The sequence below is a fragment of the Macaca mulatta genome, chromosome 18 (genome assembly GCF_049350105.2).
Source record: "Macaca mulatta isolate MMU2019108-1 chromosome 18, T2T-MMU8v2.0, whole genome shotgun sequence".
Classification (NCBI taxonomy): domain Eukaryota; kingdom Metazoa; phylum Chordata; class Mammalia; order Primates; family Cercopithecidae; genus Macaca; species Macaca mulatta.
The window spans coordinates 3,420,367-3,433,498 of NC_133423.1; the positions used below are offsets into that span (position 1 = coordinate 3,420,367).

A 13,132-nucleotide genomic window follows, 5' to 3' on the forward strand; every position below is an offset into this window, starting at 1 on the left:
ACCTATATAACAAACCCGCTTGTGTACCCGAATCTAAAATAAAAGTTTTCTGAAAAGTAAGACACACCATGCCAAAACTCACTGAAAAAGTAGATAATCTAAATAATCCTAGACCTGTTAAAGAAATTGAATTTATAATGCAAAACCTTTAGTCAAGGAAAACTCAAGGCCAGATAGTTTCACTGGCAAATTCTACCAAATATTTCAGAAAGAAATAATACCAATTTTACACAGGCTCTTAAAAAAAAAAAAATACTCTTGAATTCTTTTATGAGGCCAGAAGCGCCCTAATCCCAAATCAGGAAAAAATTATATAAAAAGAAACCTGTAACTAATAGCCCTCATGAATATAAACATGCTCAACCAAATATTAAACACAACAATGTATAAGAAGGTGAGTACATCACACCAAGTGAGATTTCTTCCGAAAATGCGTATCTGCTTCAACATTTGAACATCAGTAAGCGTAACTCGCCATTTAAAAAGATTACAGTAGATAAGGCTACATAATCATCTCAACACATGAGAAAAAGTATTTGGTAAAATTTATTATTCATTCATAACACTTTTTAAAACTTAAGCAAACTAGGAGGAATCAAAGTAACTTCCTTAACCTAACAAAAGGCATCTACAAAAAATTCTAATCTCATACTTAATGGATGGTCTAAAATGAAGAGCAGGAGAAAGACATTCACACATAACATTTGTATTCGCATTGTACTAGATGTCCGAACAAGTGCCATAAGGCAAGGCAAAGGAATAAAAGGAGCAAAAATCTTAGAAAACTGTCTATATTCACAGATGGCATGATTGTCTGTATTGAAAATCCCATGACATTTATTTATTTAATTTTTTTGAGACAGAGTCTCGCTCTCTCACCCAGGCTGGAGTGCAGTGGTGCATTCACTGTGCACTGCAACCTCCACTTCCCGGGTTCAAGCGATTCTCCTGTCTCAGTCTCCCGAACAGCTGGGATTACAGGCGTCCACCACCACACCCAGCTAATTTTTGTATTTTTCTAGAGACAGGGTTTCACCATGTTGGCTAGGCTGGTCTCAAACTCCTGACCTCAAGTGATCTACCCTCCTCGGCCTCCCAAAGTGCTGAGATTACAGGTGTGAGCCATCGCGCCTGGCTGACACTTATTTTTTTAACAAATAAGTGAGTTTTCCAAGGATGTAGACATTTCATCAAACAAACATGCAAATGACAATAAACATATAAAATAGTCTGAAAATCATTAGTCATTAAGAAAATGTAAATTAAAGCTATAACGAAAAAAAAACATGTTTATGGGGATGGCTAAAATTTTTTATAAATCCAGACAGTATCAAATACTAACCAGATTGCACAGTAAATAGAACTCTCATGCATCACTGGGAAGGCTGTGAAAGGGCACAGCCCATCTGGAACACACTGGTCAGTTCCTCACAAAGTTAAACATGTATTCACCATGAACACAGCAATCCTATTTCTAGATATTCATTCAAAAGTAGACTTGAACACTGAAAAATCTGTGTTCACACACCCCCCCCCCCAACGGTGAATGTTTATAGCAGATTTCTCACAATTCACAAACCCTGGAAACATCTTCAATGTCTCTCAACTGGGAAAAGGATTAATAAACTGGTACCTACATAAAGTAGAGAATATCACCCATCAATTTAAAAGGGGAAACGGTCATTGGTAGACACATAACATGCATGAATCTCAAATGCATTACCCTATGAAAGAAGCCATATTCTAAAGGCTACATGTTACCTACATGTTATGTGACTCCATTTTTATGACTTTCTTGGAGATTAAAAAACAGAATGAAGGAAAGCAAATCAGGGATTTCCAGGGATTAAACGTTTGACTTCAAAGGGCCACCAGGAGGGAACTTTTTCAACGGTGATCAAACTATTCTGTATTTTGATTATGATGGCATTTGCATGACTATGCATTTGTCAAAACTCATAGACCTGAACAGTGAAAATGCTATTGTGTATACATTTAAAAATAAATTTAAAAGAAACACAACCCAATAATGAAAGTGGATCCTCAGAAATAGATAATTTATAATCACTCACAAATGTATTGCTGTGTATACTTCTCTACAGCATTTGAAACTTTGTATTTTATATAATTGAAATTTGTGTGTGTATATATCCTATAACAACATAATACATTACATTATAGTTCAGTGAATGCAGGAAACAGGAATAGCGTATATATGTATGCCATTGTCTGGCAGAGGTAATAATCCATAAATGTTTGTTAGATACATAATTTAATAGAAAAAACTTATCCCTGATGACACAGAACTGGCTCTCCTGCATAACTCTCTCAGTTCATAGCCAGTGGAAACAGCAGATTCGAAGGGGCAAAGAAATGGGTAGAAAAAGTTATTCTGACAGAAAAAAAGTGATCAATGTTAACCCCACATAGACAGCAGAGTACAGAATAATAAAACTCAAACACACAGATTTGTGTGTGCATGTGTTTTACATACCAAATAGGTGTCATTCATCTCTATACAATTTCAAATAATAATTGACATGGAAAGGGGGCCTTATAAAAGTTTTATTGTATAAAATATTCTTTAGAAAACTTTAGCAAATAAATTATGAAAAAATTAATTTTTATCTATTTATTTTGAGATTAACTTATAAGACTAGCTAATTTTTGTATTTTGGGTAGATATGGGGTTTCACTATGTTGGCCAGGCTGATCTCGAACTCCTGGGCTCCAGTGATCCACCCGCCTCAGCCTCCCAAAATGCTGAGATCACAGGTGTGAGCAACTGCGCCCAGTATGCTGCCTTCATACTCTATATGGACATTCAGTGAACCTCTGTTAAATTAGTAAATGTCGAGTGATGTTACCATACCCTTCCTGAGTACTAGTTCTGAGAAAAAGCAAGCATTAAAAAAATGTTTAAAAGGATAACATACACAAAACCAAGTTTTATGTGTGTGTGCCTGTATGTGTGTTCATTTGTGTGTGTGTAAAAGAAGGATGCATCAATGCCTATACCTAACTTACATATGGCTTTTCTTCTTCTTAACATTTTTTAAAAAACAACTTACCTTTCAAGAATTGAATAAGGATGTCAATAAGCTAAATTTCTACCAAATGATAAATGGTACAACTAATAGTAAATATATAATAATAATAAATGCATATGCAGCCATATACATTAGGCAAACAGAATCATAGCAGAAATTTAACAATGATGCAAATTTTGTGGGGCATTTTAATTATGTGGTTTTAATACTTTTAAAGGTATAAAATAATTGAGGGAATTTACATTAATATATTAAGGATGAATAAATAATGGCAAAAACCACAATGACTATTGCACAGTGATTGTCCAACCTAATAATGTGGGCAAGTACCCTTGACTGGAAGCGTCACCCAGGTAGGGTACGGTAACATCACTCGACGTTTATTAATTTAACAGAGGTTCACTGAATGTCCATACAGAGTATGAAGGCAGCATTAAGCACGTCTCTAATCATTCAAAAAGATCACGCGGAGCAGCAGACAGAGTAGAGCATCAAACATTGTGAACCAACGCCAATGTCATGCATTTAATGATAGAAACTAGGCTTATACTTCTAGAATAAAAATCAGGTTGACAGTGAAACACATTTTACGTAACAAGGACAAAGAGAAAGAAGGAGGCAGGGAGCCCCGGGGAATGACTGTGAGTGGACGACGCCCGGTTCCTGCTGGTGCTGCCTCCTTCCGGGATCATATTCAGCCTCTGAACAATCCGAGAGGATACAAAAAATTCACCAAAAGATTGAACCATTAAAAGTGATAAACTATAACATTAAGAATTGAGTCACTTAAATATAAAAAATAAAAATATAGAATAACAACACGAAATTGAGAAACTTATGAGTTATCCAAAGCATTACAATATATTCATTGCTAAAGTCAATCATACTAAAAAAGAAATTCAGGTGTTATATAAAATATTACTCAGCATCCAACAAAGAAGTCAGTCACAGAGCATGTTTTATGAGCTGAATAATGGCCATTATCAAAAACCTAGCCTGGCAAACAGTCAAGTAAATGGCACCAAGTATGAGTCATTACAAATTATTATAAGACAGAAATGTATCATCTAGACACTTTTCTGCAAACTCAGTTCGAAGCAGCACTAGGATCTCCTGGCTTACCTTCCACAGGGACTGTTTCTTTCAGCATTACATGTCTTATTTTTTGAAGATTAAAAGTCACAAATTCAAGTAATGACTATTATTAAACTTCAAGAAATATTTCCAAATGAATACCATGTACCAAATGTTCTAGAATCTCTAATGGTCTAGAATTTATGAACATGACTATTAAACTATATTTATTAGTAATGATGAAATCAATGGTTCATATTGTAACCCTGGGGACAACAAAGGACACTGAGAAATCGGGATCGTGGCTGTCTCAAAAGTTACGTCACTTGACACTCAGCACTTGCTTTGTATTAATTTTTTTTTTTTTTTTTTTTTTTAGACAGAATCTCACTTTGTCACCCAGGCTGGAGTGCAGTGGCGCGATCTCAGCTCACTGCAATCTTAACCTCCCGAGTTCAAGCGACTCTACTGCCTCAGTCTCCTGAGTAACTGGGACTACAGGCACATGACCCACGCCCGGCTAATTTTTATATTTTTAGTAGACATGGAGTTCTGCCATGTTGGCCAGGCTGGTCTCAAACTCCTGACCTCATGATCTGCCCTCCTCGGCCTCCCAAAGTGCTGGGATTACAGGCATGAGCCACCACGCCCAGCCTTGCTTTGTACTGTTGTCACCATGACTTGGTACAAAGCCTACCCTCTGTTATTTATCCTATAACTGACATTCTGCCATGCAAAGGATATAGATAATAAACAACATATACTTACATTCAAGGTCTGATTTCTAAGTAGGTTTGATGGTCAGCCCCCTGAAAGAACACAGGAATAGTGGAGAAATAAGTGTGAGCCCACTTTGTAGTCACCTATTTGGGACTCGGGGTTGTAGAGGAGCCCTCTAAGATCACAGGTGATCACAAAAGGCTAGAATGGAGGCTTCATGAGACAGCCTGCTCGTTTCTATGGGGATAGTCACACACACCATCCAGGTAAGGCTTGACAGAATCCGCCTCTATCAAGTGCAGGACTCACACGCCTCCAGCCACTTCATCTCCTGCTGAGCTTCCAGGTTCCCGGAGGGAGTGTAGAATGGAGAAACAGGTATTCAGCCTCGCTTTTGATCCGGATCAGCAGCAGCTGCTGAGGCAGCTGAACCCCCTCCCCACCACCATCCCCCACCCAACCCCACCCCAGGGTTCAGCAGACTGTTCCTGGTGCTGCTGTAATGAATATCCATTTGGGTTAAAACATCACCAGTAGCCCCAGAGGGAAGGAATCCTTCTAACCATCATCCTCCAGCAGGCTTAGTGAAGTGGAACCACGGAACAAATTCCATCTTCTGCCTCTTTGGTATCGTCCCCAAGCTATGTAAAATGTAAACACAACAGAACAAAGCTATTCATCTTTGATGGAGAACATTTGCTCAAAATTTGGAGGACCTTGTTTCTCAGCATCCACAAAGCTGAAAATATTTACTATCTGCCCTTCCATGAAAGTTTGCTGCCCCTAGAAGAAAATCCCAGGTAAATTAATCCAAATAGCTTTATCTTCAGGAACTTCCTAGAATATAAAAGGTTAAGGCAGAGTTTGAATGGAGAACTGGAAGCTAGCACAGTTTTGTTAATCTTTGTGGTTTTGTATAGTGGAATTTAATTTATATATTTTTGGATTATATGTTAGGTGGCCCTTTAGTCATAAAATTAAATGACTAAATTTTTTTTGCAAAGATCTTTAGATAATTACTTTGTTCACTTTTGAGATTACCAAGGAAGCTTGCAATGTCTATTCTTTTGCTAATACCCCTTAAGACTGGTTGAGGCCGCAGTAACAATGCTTTGCAAAACAGGCATTCACCATTGCAAACATATGATATGCACACTCCCAAATAGACATAGGGAAGCAGAGCTGATTTTTTATTGTGCCCCATGAAACATCAGCAACTCCTGCTAACTTTTAGCACTACGTGAGAATGTGACTAGTGAGAAGATCTAGATGAATCCGTTTATGGAAAATCACACATTAGAACAGTATGTGAGGTGTCCACATAATGCCACACATTGTTAGGTGAAGCTGCTTTAAGATCATTAAAAAACCAGTGTTGCATACTGACACAATGGAATAAAACTGTAGCAATGAGAATGAGCAGCCCACAACCGCAAGCGATTATGCGGCTGCATCTCATGAAGGTGATGCTATGCTCAAGAGAAGAGGCCATAGACTAAGCACATGCTGTATAACTTGAATTACATAAAGTACAAAAATGGGCAGAAACCTCTTGGAAATTAAGATATGGCCACACACGGCAGTGGCTGTGACTGGAAGGGACTTGAGGGGGTTCCAGGGTCTTGATCTGGATGTTGGTTGCACGGTTGTGTTCAGCTCATAATCTACACTTTATGATGTATAAAGTTTTCAGAATGCATATTATATTTTTAGCTTTTAAAAATGTAAAAGAGGCCGAGTGCGGTGGCTCACGCCTGTAATCCCAGCACTTTGGGAGGCCAAGGCAGACGGATCATGAGGTCAGCAGTTTGAGACCAGCCTGGCCAATATGGTGAAACCCCATCTCTACTAAAACTACAAAAATTAGCCAGGCGTGGTGGCACATGCCTGTAGTCCCAGTTACTTGGGAGGCTGAGGCACAAGAATCACTTGAACCTGGGAGGCGGAGGTTGCAGTGAGCCGAGATCATGCCACTGCACTGTAGCTTGGGCAACAGAGCAAGACTCTGTCTCAAAAAAAAATGTAAAAGAAATTAGAACTGGGTCCATCCAGCCTCTGTTGAGCATACGACAAATGTAAAATCACAAGAGAGAACACATATTAAGGAGTGATTTTACCCTTGCCACCTGAGCTGCGGTGAATAACACTGGATCCCCCTGAGTAACATGGAGCCGGTGGAGGTGTGCCCTTACTGCCTGGCTCTGGGGAAAGCAGGGGAGGGTTCCAGCTCTGGTGGAACATGACCACAAGGGAAGCCAGAAGAAAACCAGGCCTCTGGAAGCCCCGGACCTTGCGGGTGTGCGTAAAGGTAGCATGGAAGCAAACGTCCAAGGCTTAGTGTCCTCTTTGCCTCTTGCCCAGGATTTCCCAAGCCTATTTCAGTTATTGATGCCAGCTTCATGGACTGAGGAGCCATATGATTTCACAGCAAATGAGAGAGGAAGTATTCATGACAATTATAAGCCTATGGATATTCCAGCTCTGATAGTCTCTCCATGAAGCAGAACATTCACCAAGCTAGTCACCAGCAGTGACGAGAGCCCTCAATGTGGGTGTGTGAGCAGCCTTTCCAGGGGTAACCCGATGATGCAGCTCTGAGTGATATGTGCAAAGTGGCTGACTCCAGACCACGACTTATCCACAAGGCTGCTGCTGTGCTCTTTTTTGGTGGCACCTGGTCCCCAATGGAGGAGTTAGAGGTTCTTGAAAATCCCACGAGGTAAAATCTTCTTTTCCAAGAAGAAATGGTAAAAAACACCCAAGGAGAGTTTCAGCGATGCATCTCGGTCTCAGTCTGCACAGCTCCAGGTTGCTGAGGAGGGCAGGAAAAATACATGACTGGACATAAAATTAAAATTGAAGGAAATCCCATGACCTCAAAATGGAGAGAAAGAAACTGAGCTTCTCTTTTTGGGATCTTGAATGACTTGAATAATGGCGGTGATTGAAACTGTGCTGGATCACAGTGTCCTGCAAAAATCCAGGTACCACTGGAACCTGAGAATGTGACCTTATTTAAAAACAGGGTCTTTGCAGCTAAGTGAGTTCACACTGGACTATGATGGGCCCTAAATCCAATCTGACTGGTGCCCTTATAAAAAAAAAAAAAAAAAAAGAGGAAAACACGTGTGAAGGCTGGCAGAGGTGGGAGGATGTGGCTGCATACCAAGGAACGTACAGACTGCCAGGAGCCACCATCAGCTGTAAGAGATGAAGTCCTTCCCAAGACCCTTCAGAGAGAACACAGCCCTGCTGACCCTGCATTTTAGACGATAGCATGGATTTCTGTGGTTTTAAACCCCCCAGGTTGTAGTTTTCGTCACAGGAGCCACAAGCAACTAGTGACCTGGTCTTTGGAGATTTGCATGACTGGATGTGAGAAGAGGTGGTAGAAATGGCTGTTGTGTACTCAGGGAGCATCTCACAGCACTCGGAGCATTACATGAAGATATTGGCTCCCTAGGAAGAACAACAAACCAATATTCACTATTTTATTTTTATTTAGAGCTGCTAAGGCCATCAAACCCAGATAAGAAATTTATGTCTGGCTGGGTGCAGTGACTCAGGCCTATAATCTCAGCACTTTGGGAGGCTGAGGTGGAAGGACTGCTTAAACCCAGAAGTTCCAGACCAGCTTGGGCAACATAGTGAGACCCTCATCTCTATAAAAAGAATTTTTGAAAGCCAGATGTTGCGGCTCACACCTGTGGTCCCAGCTACTCAGGAGGCTGAGGCAGAAGGACTGCTTAAGCCCAGGAGGTCAAGGCTGCAGTGAACCGAGACTGCACCACTACACTCCACCCTGGGTGACAGAGCAAGATGCTGTATCAAAAAGTCTGATGCATCTGGATTAAACATTCTGAACTTAGGCAGTCTAACTGGAAAGCCACAAATCAATGACTCCTAGGTTCAGACTTCTTGTTAGAAACGGACAGCCAAGAGTGTGGAACGTGCTCCCGGTGCCCAGCCAACTGCTGTCCCAGCTGAGCCCACCTGGACCAAGGGACAGGACATCCTCCATTTTCAGTCACTATGAAGAAACTATTTCTCATTGTGAGTCGTTTTGTTAGATCATTCTGATGCCCCTCTCAGGTTCATGAAGCAGGTGCAAGATTCATCGGCCTGTTTTGAGCTTGCTGGGAACACTTACATCCGGAATAAATGTCAGCAGACTCAACTCAAATGTGGCATTTCTTGCCCATGTTGACAATGCCTCTAATAGAGAGATTCACTTTCTCCCTTGTTTTCTGGTGTTAGAGTTAGAACACCAAATGTTCATGCACCTCTGCTTTGCAGATTCAGAAACCTCAACGAAAACAGCCCATTAACTGAGGGAGAAACCCCAGGTCTACGCAGCTCAGCGCTGGACGCTCGGGACAGGGCCATCATCCACCTGCTTCCACACCAACGGCAGGAATAAGGAAGTGAGTAACCCCAGACCTCCGAATATTCCAGGAAAAACCCCCTCCTCTAGTTCCCCACCTCCCTCAGTGCCTCACCAGCACTACCTGCCTGGAGTCCCTCTGGAATAATCGTATTTTACTGCGTAGTCCTGTTAATAGAACTCTCCAAGAAGCTCAGGAGTCCCAGTTCCTCATTCCCCAGACACACCTCCCCAAACCGTCCCAAGCACCTCCCTTCTCATCCCTCTGCCCAACGTTCCTGGCTCCTGGGCCCGTCCACTGTGCCCTCTGCAGATCACATCATCCACAGCAATTTCCTACCTCATGACATTTCTCTCTAAATGCCCTGCGCTTTCTCGCTGTAAGAGAAGCAGGGTCTTCCCCGAGGGAGCTGCTTCATTGCGCTCTCCAGGGGTGGATGCAGTGAGCGTCCTCACTCTTCCTCTCCCCCTACCCTGGTGTTCTCAAGTCAGTAGGAGGATTAGGGGTCCTCAGAGCCCCCTGGTTCCACTTCTAGACGTTACAGCTTTTCTCTGTTCTGAAAACCCTCAAGGTTAACTGTTGTACCCACCTTCCCTCTTTCTCATGGTAACTGTCTGCTGCTCCCAGGCCAGGTCCCTGACAGTCCTAGAATGAGTTCCTGTCACTGCCACTCCCCACACCATTTCTGCCACAATCTGTGATTTTCACATCAATGTCCATGATCCTTTCAAAATCCTGGCATCTTTGATTTATTCTCTTTTGATAGCCTTTCCCCTAGGCTAACTCAACCACTGGTTCCCATGACGATGGAGTTGCTAAAAACTACATCCCGGTAAAACTCCACACCTCAGTAAGTCCAGCGTCCCCAACTTCCTCAGTGATTCGGCCCCCTGAGCCCTACAGTTTTTCCTAAACCCTTTGCACTGCCCCATCCTCCACCATCCTCACTTCCCTCCGTCCCAAGCTGACTTGCCATGGTTGTCATCCCCTCGCTCAGATGCTCAACTCCACCCGTGGCCTTTTTCCCTCCTTACTGCTGTCCAGGCCCCAACTCTATCGCTCTACACAATGTGCACATTGCTAAACAAATCCGGAGAAAAGCATGTCGCCGGGTTAAGGGAACTCACTTCAATCTCTAATCACCGATTTCAGATGTGCCCTCAGCATTCTACGGCAACACACAACACTCCATCACCCTTTCACAGTGTGTCCCCACCTCGGCGTTGTTGGCACTTTGTCCCAGGGGCCCTGCTGTGTGGGCTGCCCTGTGCACTGTGGGATATTGAGATGCATCTCCGGCCTCTGCTCACCCAAGGCCAGTATCATTTTTTTCTTCCCCAAATTGTGACAACCACAGATGTCTCCAGACACTGCCCAATGTCCCAGGGGGAGCAAAATCGCCCCCATTTGAAGACTATCTATCTATAGATTCCACTTCCAACATGTCTTTCCTCGTTGTCACTCTCTGCTGGTTCCTGTATCTGGTATTTGATTAAGAAGATTGACGAAACCCAGTCTCTACTAAAAGTACAAAAATAAGCCAGGCATGGTGGTGCGTGCCCGTAATCCCAGCTACTCAGGAGGCTGAGGCAAGAGAATCGCTTGAACCTGGGAGGCGGAGGTTGCAGTGAGCCGAGATTGCACCACTGCACTCCAACCTGGGCAACAAGAGTGAGACTCTGTCTCAAAAAAAAAAAAAAAGATTCATACACCAGAAAACGTCTTCAATCTCCCACTGTCCAATGGACTCATCTGCAGCTGTTACCTTATTCTCGCTTTCTCTCTCTTCATTCTTTAGGACGCAGTCATGCACCCCTTTAAATTCAACTCCTTCACGTGGGTGCTAGAACACAAGGACTTTCTTCCTGAAACTCTGCCTTCCCGGGTGCATCACCTGTTTTCCCTTTCTCCTGGGTTGTGTGCATTAGCACACAAATGTCATTTAACTTTTTCCACCTTCTCAAAAATCCTTTTGATTCTATAACCCCTTGCAGATGTCAACCATTTTTTCTATATTTTTCCTCAAGAAGTGTCACTCCTGCGAGTTTTCTAACTCACGTTCACCAGTTCTCTTCCCATGTCCTCCGAATTGCACTGGAGTTTACAAGTCATCCTCTCAACCCATTGATACATCCTGCGTATTGTTATCTCGGTGGCTTTTGTGGAACCGCTCACATCCTCCTTCTGAAACACTTTTCTATTTGGTTTCCGGGATGCAATGGTCTCCTTGATTTTCTCTTACCTCACTCATTTCTGATTCTTAATTATTTTTGCTGGTTTTTCTTTCTCTCTCCATATTGGAAAGTTTACAGTGCCCCAGAGCACGTGTTCGGAATTTCTCGTCTTCTCTCAATACCCTCACTCCTTTGTTGACAGCATGCGGTCCGTGGCTCTGAACAGATCTACAGCATGGTGGCTCATAAAGACACATCTCCTCCCCAGACCCCGCTCCTGGACTCCGGTCTCACACATCCATGTATCTACTCAAAGTGTTTCATTTGCTGTCTAGCAGCCATCTCTACATAAACACTTGAAATCCAAACTTGTTTTTCCTCTCGTTTTCCTCGTATCAGTCAACGGCAGCTGCATCATCAGACCAATCACCAGAGCCTCATTGCTGAATCCTCTTTTCCTCATCTTCTGTATCCTGCCTTTCATCAAATTTGTTAGCTCCTGCTTCAAAATGGGTAATTAATTAATATTCATTTTTATTGCTTGTCTCCAACTACTACAAAGTAAGCTCCATGAAGAGCAGAGATGTTACTTCTTTTGTTCATTGATGTATTGGCAACAGCAGATGTTTAACAAATACTTGCTACATTAAGAAATAAATGAATGAAAGTGTAGTTGGTCTCCTGGGGGGGCACTGCTGCTACTTGTTTTAAAACAGAAAAGTTGGTATTTATTAAAATATGAAAATGTCATGGAATCTAAACCTTTATTTCAAAATGACACACAGAAGTTTGACCTTAAAGAAACAGTGTATGAATCAATGTAGAAACCAAGTGTAAGAACATTTTGAAACAGATTTTTTCATTGCTCTTCAGTATAGCAGGTTCTTCTCTGCCAGTGTCCTCTTTCCAAGACACTCAGTGCTCTCAAAATCAACTTATAAAAATGATTCAGTGGATAATTTTTTACCCAACATGTCTGTAAGGCACAGTAATAAGTTTCTCCTTTTCTGCAGGAGTGACAGTAGTAAAGGACTATTTTATACATTATTAGACAAAATATTAAAGATGCTCCCATGTCGGTGGCATGCCACATGCCGGCTTATTCCTCACGCATGTGGGTGTCCCCAGGGCCAGCTGCAACCTCTGCTCTGCAGGGTGGCCTGGGAGGCAGGACCCCCACCTCGGGAACACTGCCGGCCCTCAAGGTAACGGGTTACCCTTTCCTCGTTTTGAGAGGTGCCACCGGCAGCGCCTTCAGCTGGACTCTGCTGCTGTTAGACTGAACACGCTGGGGTCACCGTAAAGTGGGGGCTAGGAGTGGGCAGAAGGGGTGCATCCTTTTCTGATGAAGTCTCCGTCTCTTAGGTCCTGATATGGTTTGGATATTTGTCCCACCAAAATCTCATGTTACATTGTGATCCCCAGCGCTGGAGGCGGGGCCCGGAGGGAGGCATCGGGGTCACGAGGATGGATCCCTCATGGCTTGGTGCTGTCTTCCCAACAGTGAGCTCTCCAGAGATCAGGTTGTTGCAGAGTGTGGCACCTCCTCGCCTCTCTTTCTTGCTCCGGGTCTCATCGTGTGACTTGCTGGCTCCCCATTGCCTTCCACCAGCTTCCTGAGAACTCGCTAATGTAGATCTGCCAGCGTCAGGCTTCTCGTATGGCCTGCAGAACCACGAGCCAATCCAATTTCTTTCCTCTATAAATCACCCAGTGTCAGGTATTTCTT

The 13,132-nt window shown here is 42.8% G+C and overlaps 1 pseudogene; it reads left to right on the plus strand.

Annotated features, from left to right (window-relative positions):
- LOC106994552 (transcription factor TFIIIB component B'' homolog) overlaps nucleotides 1-12,686 on the plus strand; it is a 69,840-nt pseudogene extending 57,154 nt beyond the window's left edge.
- The last annotated feature ends 446 nt before the right edge of the window (nucleotides 12,687-13,132 follow it).